At 56.4% G+C, this 7,617-nt stretch overlaps 1 protein-coding gene and 1 long non-coding RNA gene across 2 annotated transcripts in view; both read right to left on the minus strand.

Moving 5' to 3' along the window:
- Nucleotides 1–1,910, minus strand: part of Sh2b2 (SH2B adaptor protein 2) — a 29,049-nt gene extending 27,139 nt beyond the window's left edge. The window contains exon 1 of the mRNA XM_021163313.2: nt 1,599–1,910. The gene's annotated coding sequence lies outside the window, so the exon portion shown is untranslated. The remainder of the gene's footprint in view (nt 1–1,598) is intronic.
- A 3,245-nt stretch (nt 1,911–5,155) lies between these two features.
- Nucleotides 5,156–7,617, minus strand: part of LOC110293817 — a 5,022-nt gene continuing 2,560 nt past the window's right edge. The window contains exon 3 of the long non-coding RNA XR_002377857.2: nt 5,156–5,239. This is a non-coding gene — a long non-coding RNA (uncharacterized LOC110293817). The remainder of the gene's footprint in view (nt 5,240–7,617) is intronic.

Genomic DNA, 7,617 nt, shown 5'->3' on the forward strand with positions numbered 1-7,617 from the left:
TTCTCTGTATAGCCCTGGCTGTCCTGGAACTCACTTTGTAGACCAGGCTGGCCTCGAACTCAGAAATCCGCCTGCCTCTGCCTCCGGAGTGCTGGGATTAAAGGCGTGCGCCACCACGCCCGGCGATTGAAAGATTTTTTTTCCCCAGACATCTTGGAAGTCAAAAGATATATATTGAAGGTGATACAGTGTAGGGGTTTCAGATTTCCCCGTTCCCTACAGCCTCCTGGGGGAACCACTTATCTGGGGGTGACTGCCCAAGTAGGAGGGGTGCTCCCCGAGAGGAGCAATTCCATCAGGTCCCCTGGCAGAAACACTTATTTGGCACACAAGGTAATTCAGCTCAGGGGNCAGACAGANATCAGGTTGATGAGATGGCTCAGTGGGTAACAAGACTTGCTGCCAAGTCTGATGACCTGAGTTTGGTCCCTAGAACCCATGTAAAGAAAGAACTGACTCTCGAAAGTTGTCCTCTCACACACACACACACACACACACACACACACTCATAAATAAACAAGCAAAAATTTAAAAAATTCCACAAAGGGGCAGAGATGAAGCTCAACACTGGTCTGACAGCCCCACCCCCTACATCACCTCTGGTGAACTAGACTCTGGTTTACTCACGTTCACAGCCTCTTTGGGGGATATCCTGCGACTGTCCGATCACTGCAGACTTCTGACCTCAAAGACTCCACTGAGGGACTCTACAAGAGGGTGGAAGGGTAGGAAAGCCCTGGCGGGTTCCAGCCTCTGCCTGGCTTCGGCCCGCAGCCCTGGCGCGTTTCCTACACGCGCAGCTCACAGGTTCATCAATGGCCTAGGCCGAAGGGGCTGAATGGAGGGCACTAACCCGCCCCTTCTTAAAGGCGCCGGCCTGTCACCCTCGGCGATCCGCCTCTCAAACCCGGGGCTGCTCCGGAGCTCCAGAGTGGGCGGGTCACGAATAGTGGCCGTGGGAAAGAGGGACTGGGCCGGAAAGAGAGTGTCCCCACGGGGTCACTGTGGCCCAGCGAGACCCCAGCGTGTAGCCATCACCCTCATGCTGTGTTGACCCACCTCCTCCCAGACCCTGGAAGAGACCTGAACGTCCCCTCCCCCCAGCATCGGATCCCTTCCTGTAGAGGACCAGCTGCGCTCGCCCCTCCAACCAGCCAGGGTCTGATGAGGGGAAAGGGGCTCAGCTGCTCCGGAGGTGGCTTCTTTCTCCCACCTCAGCTTCCCGTTACTCTCCACTTCTCCTGGGCAGTGGGTCTGGGATCCGATCCCAGAGGGGTTCATCCCCCTCTGTCGCGCGTCCTCCTCCCTCCCACCGGTGCACACAAAGACACGCTCGGACCCGGGCGCGTGCGACCGTGCTTCCCGGGGAGGCGGTGAGCACACACCACACACCTCATCACACACACACACACACACACACACACACATACACGTCCTCGGGGACAGCTGCTTCCCGGGGAGGCGGTGAGCACACACCACACACCTCATCACACACACACACACACACACACACACACATACACGTCCTCGGGGACAGCTGGGCACCGGGTAGAGTAAAGGACCGTGGGGACAGGGAGCTGAGAACAAGCAGGCCGTACCTACAGGCGCGCAGCTTCGGCCGCGCGGGCTGGGGCGCCGGAGGAGCGCTGCCCGGACCACGGCTGGGATCGCCGGACCCGGTGGCGCATGGCCCTCCGGGCCGTAGCTCCGCCCTTCGTGGCCGGTGGCGGCGGCGGCGGCGGCGGGGGTGGCTCCCGCTTCCCTGGCCTGCAGCTTGCGAGGCAGTCTTGGCGGTCCTGGCGCGGCCCCCTTGAGGTTCTCTCCCTTTTCGGGCTCCCGAGCTCCGCGCGCTCCGATCCCAGACTCGCGCGCCGCGCGCCCCTGGCCCTCCTCCTTGCCTGAGCAGCGCGCGCCTCCGGGCCCCGCCCCACCACTAGCCCCGCCCCAACACGCCCCCCCCGCTTCAGGCCCCTCCTTTGCCGCACCCCCCGCCCACGCGGCGCGAGCCACTAGCCACGCTCCCAAGTCGTTCCCCAACCCCCACCCCCGGCTGTCTCTCTCCGGAGCCCCAGTGGCGCCGGCTAACCGCTCTGTCTTCCTCCGGACAGTGGCTGAGCAGAAAGACCCGACCCGGGAGCCCAGGTCTCGTTGCCAGTCGAAGGAATCCCTCTCGTGTAGGAGCGTCTCCCGAAGCCCAGGGTGGTGGCCCCTAAGGGCAGGATTGGAGGATGTTCTACGTGATGGGTCACCCCGGGCGTGGACACCCTATAAATGTCTCTGGGTTACTGAGAGTCAGACAGGGGCGGGCGCCTGTAGGCCGACCCTCCGCCGGAGGACAATGGAAGCCTCAAGGAGGTCCAGATGTCGCAACCAAGGAAATGTCTGTCTGGTTCTCAACATCTAGGAGCCCAGAGCCACGCCCCCTGTCTTCCTCCTGCCCTCGGGTGCGGGAAACCGCCCAGGATCTCAGGTCTGGAGAAGAGCTACACACAGGTCCTCCCCACTCAGCTTTACTCTGGTCCCACCAGGAGAGGTGTCTGAGGTCGTCCAGGTTTCTGCGATGTCCTCACTCTGGGTTGGCTACAGAACCAGAACTAGGTATTGCCTGGCCTGACTTCTCTGGTGGCGCTCTAGGGCATCCGGAGGGGTAAAGAGAGCAGAGGAGATGGAATAACCTGGTGACTAGAGGCGTGGGGAGGAGTCAGATGGGGTTGACACATGCCCATAATCCCAATGCTCCGGACAGAGGAGGGAAGCAATAGTTTGAGACCAGCCTAGGGTACNTACGACACTGTCTCAAAAAGCCAAAAACGAAAAAACCCCACAGGTGTGTGAGAGGATGCTCAGAGGTGAGGCCTGTGGTTTACTTCTGCAGTGGATATGGTCCCTTGGGCCTGCTCTCCTCTCCTCCTTGCTCCCCATTCCAGGGAGGCTTCTGTCTGTGTTGACTTCAGGCTGTGATCTGCCTGGAGTGCCTCCATCTGCTGCCCTCCTCCCACACACGGTGGCCTCTGACCTTTGTAAAGTCCTTTCACTCACAGGAAATCAGATTCACTGATTATTTTCCAGGAAGCAGCAGGGGTGGCATGGGGCTGGGGGAACTGGGCTGACATTAGAGAGATGGGGTGTGCTGAGCACATGGGAACTTGCTGGGGGCCACCAAAACCAGCCAGACCTCTGTTGAGGCCTGCCTGGGTACCTGTTTCCTCTCTGCTACACAGGGACCAGCAGCTGCCCTGTCTCTAGACCTGGCCAGCAAACACTTAATGAAAGTTTAGGCTGGAATCCAGCCATTGATTGGACTCGTGTGGCTGTGAACCAGGAGGTTCCCAGTCAGGAAGGGTAGTATTGGGGGTGAGAGAGAAACAATCCCTGGGTGGTCTGGCTATAGAACCCACTGTCCCCACTGCATAGAGAGATGGGATGCTGGGGACATGAAAGAGGACTCACCTGGGTCTAAGTTGTGGCTTAAATTCAATGGTGAGCTGTCAGTGACTGGCGAGGATTCTGGGATGGGAAACCCAGAATAAGACAATGGTTCTGATCTCTCAGAGGAGGAAGTGAGGAGTGAGTCTAACCCACATGAGGAACTGACAGGACACATAAAAGGAGGGTGGCAGTGATTGGCTAAGAGCAGCTGTCATGGAGATTGGAATGAGGGTCAAGGGTGACAGGTGCATCCGGGCTCCCTGAGGATAGAAGACTTTGGGGCCTTGGAGGAAGATCAGATAGAACAGATGATAAGGAGTGCTTTTATGGTGGGCTCTGAAGGAGGGGCCTCCCTGGATGCAGAGATCAGAGAAAGCTTGGAATTAAACCTGATGTGGACATAGCCCAGTGAGTCTTTTTTAAAAAATATATTTTATGTGTATTAGTACTTTGCACACAAGATGGGATCAGACAGGTGTCAACTACTGTGTGGGTGCTGGGAATTGAACTCAGGACCTTCAGAAGAGCAGTGAGTGCTCTTAACCACCGAGCCATCTCTCCACTGAGTCATCTCTCCAGAACTCCCCTCCCCGCCTTTCTTTTTCAAAGACAGGTTTTGGGGTAGCCCTGGCTGTCCTGGAACTCACTCTGTAGAACTAGGCTGGTCTTGAACTCACAGAGAGCCACCTGCTCCTGGCTCCTGACTGTTGGGATCAGAAGCGTGCACCACCACTGCCCAGCTCCCAGTAAGTCTTGCTCTGTGAGTGGGACAGACTGGGGAAAGTTGGTTCTCAGATTGCTGGAGGGTGATGGCTTTGGTACATTTGGCAAGCAGGGACCCAAGAAAAAGATGCATGCTTCATACATAGCTCTGGGGCACAAATAAATAGAAGCAGAGACTCCCCAGAAGCTGACAGGGAGGTGACATGAGCCTGTTGGGACACGTCAGGCCCTCAGCCATGGCTGGTCTGACTAAATGATGAGTAGTGTGTCANGTGTGGTTTTATGAGACAGTGTTGCTGTTGTAGCTCAGACTGAAGTAATGATCCTGACTGCTGGAAATTATGTATCTTTATCTATCAGGTGTTATTTATCTTTTGGGATGGGGACTCTATTCAGGGTCTTGTACATGCTAGGTAACACTCGACCACTGAGCCACGCCCCCAGCCCCTCCCTGGGGGATTCTAGGCAGGGGCTCTACCACTGAGCCACGCCCCCAGCCCCTCCCTGGGGGATTCTAGGCAGGGGCTCTACCACTGAACTATTTATATCTCTACTTGTCTTTGTGCTTTTTGAGAGAAGGTCTCATTAAGTTGTCCAGATTGTCTTCGGACATGCTGTGTAACCCAGGCAGGGCTTGAATTTGTGATCCTCCTGCCTCAGCCTCCTTAGTAGTTGGGATGGCAGGCCTTCCTTCATCTGTCTGCCTAGTTCCTTAATCATCTTCCCACAAAGCCCTCGCAGGCCTGGGTCCCTGGCCTCCTCTCCAGAATAGCTTGGCTGTGTTCCAGCCTGGGGGCCTGATATTGGGGTGTTTCTTCTCTCTAGAATGCATTGAAGTCCTCAGCGTTGGGGAGGAGACAGAAGTGAGCCAGCGCTGAGGACATGGCACGGGGGTGGGGGTGGGGGTGGAGAGGGCTCTGGAAACCCTCCACACTGTAGCAACACCCTGCCACCCTGCCACCCAGAAAGGCTTGGAGACACNGCTGGCCAATGTGTGCACACTCACCAGAAAGACCAGGCAGTGCAGGAACAAGGTGTAGAAGAAGCCGATGGTGCGGGCCACCTTGTTGGAGAGAATCAGACGGCCCTGAAGGCAAACAGAGGGGATGTAGGGCAGGGTTGCTCTGTGCTCCTTTCTGCAGAGGTATGCAGGTGGGGTGGGGTGGGGTGGTGGTGCTACTTTCCCCCGGGACTAGTGGGGATACTCAGACGGCAAAGGTGAGTTCTTTGGGTGCATGCACACACACAGCCATGGAAGCCAGAAGTTGGTGTCAGGTGTCTTCTTTAATCACCCACCACTTTTATTTATTTTATTGAAACANCCCCCAGCCCCTCACTGGGGGATTCTAGGCAGGCCGTAACACTGAGATCCAACAGGTTGTTTGGGAATAAAGAATATATTTCTGGTTTGGAGGGGGCTGTACTCAACAAACTCTGACACTCTGGTCTGGGTTCCGGGAATGCTCTGGACATACTCATAGCATTTCTGAGGCTAGGAAGAATGGGGGAGAGCCTACCTATATGCCAGGTAAGCTCCAGGGGGCAGGTGCTGCAGGCACCCACCAGTCTCNCAGACACTCAGTGTTCAGCTGAGGAGTCACAGAATAAAAGACCCCACCGTGGCTGCAATGATTCTTTATTTCTTGCGAAGCTGAAGAAGATTAAATGCAGCAGAGGAGGCTCTGCCTGAGGTCCTGAGAGCTGGCCTTGCTATTGTGGCCCAGGATCGGTTTTGCTGGGGCCTCAGACCGTGTGGTCTGTGGTGCCTGAGGCACAGGGGCCTGGTTGGACAGACTTCCTCTTCTAGAAACCAGAATATTTTGCTAAAGAAGCAAGCAGAACTCAAATCATNGACTGGGTGCAGGGAAGGGGTAGTGGAAACCATCCCGCCCTCTGTGGGGCTCCCTGTCTTCGGGATTACAGTTAAGGTTGTATCAAAGCCGCTTGCCGCCCACCAGGTAATAGGGCAGATGAAAAGCCTGGGGCCTAGACGAGCCTCCCACCTATTTTATTGTGTGGCGGGGTCCTAAGAGAGGCTATAGGAATGCCAGACTGGGTAGTGACAATATGTATCACAGTCAGAAAACTCTGCCACCAGGGCTAGAGGTTCTGATGTGGGTGGAGCCCAGGTCAGGTGACTAGACCGAGGGTGGAGCCTCAGGGGCCTCAGACTAGCTGGGTTGTTTGAACCTTAGGGCTCCAATGAAGCCATGACAACCTTTGAAAGGAGTTGGGGATCTGATTTTCTGGCAGCTGTTAGCTGAAGACAGAGAGAGTTTCCATGGGGGATTTTTGGGGGTGGGGGGTGGGGGTGGGAGAGGGGAAGGCTACATCATTAGAAGCAGCTGATCAAACAGGGGAGGGGGCAGCAGCCAACATATCTCCGGTGAGAGCCTGGGGGTCACTGCCATAAGTCACCAGCTGCTGCTCCGTTGTCATTCTCGTGGAATTTGTGCAGATGATCGGCGAACCTGAGGGAAGAGGAACACAGCTGAGACAGTGCAGAAGATGGGTGACTACAGGGCTGGAGACACTAGGTTGGGTGCTATGCCAGAGGCTGGAGCAGCAGCAGGTATGGGGGGTGGGGGGGGCTTGGAGCTCTGCTGGCGGTTCTGGGGGCTTGGCTGTAGGTCTCGGGGATGGGGTGGGCAGGGGACAGGCTTACTTCTTGGCGCAGGTGGCAGCACAGTCTCTCTCCACACTCTCACTCCATGCCAGCTTGTACAGCACCTGGTCAAGTAGAGACACCATGAGCTATGTGGCCTGCCTCATAACAATTCCTATTGTCACCCACGGCCATTAGGCCTGGTCTCTGTGGGGCAGAAAGGTTCCCACAGCCCAGGTCCGAGGGTGGATGGCCTTGGAGATACTCCTGAGCCAACCTACTTCACAGACGCTTAGGAAGAAGCAGACACAGAGTCCCTGGAGGAGTCAGTCTCCCGACACTGTGGGCATATTCGATAAGAACACCAGACTTGGAACCCAGCCTAGCAATAGGGCTATGTTTCACTATGCCTAGCAGGGGGCGGTGGTTTCTGATGCTGGAGCCTTCCATGCCCACACTTACTATCCCTCTATTTGGCAGATGCAGGCATCACTCATCCTGTGTCCTTGAACTGTCCTTAGCCCAGTGACTATAAAGGGTTTCTGTACCTGGGTAGACAGTTGCACATGGGCCTCTGTGTAGCCCATGGTCTGTTCCCTGGAGATCTAGTTAGGTCTGCTTTTTTACCTGCCTTAACCTTCCACCAATGCTGGAAATGGAACCCAGGGTCTTGTTAGGTATGCTAGGCAAGCATCGTACCTCTGAGCCACGCCCCCAGCCCCTCCCTGGGGGGATTCTAGGCAAGCATCGTACCTCTGAGCCACGCCCCCAGCCCCTCACTGGGGGATTCTAGGCAGGGGCTCTACCACTGAGCCACGCCCCCAGCCCCTCACTGGGGGATTCTAGGCAGGGGCTCTACC

The sequence above is a fragment of the Mus caroli genome, chromosome 5 (genome assembly GCF_900094665.2).
Source record: "Mus caroli chromosome 5, CAROLI_EIJ_v1.1, whole genome shotgun sequence".
Classification (NCBI taxonomy): domain Eukaryota; kingdom Metazoa; phylum Chordata; class Mammalia; order Rodentia; family Muridae; genus Mus; species Mus caroli.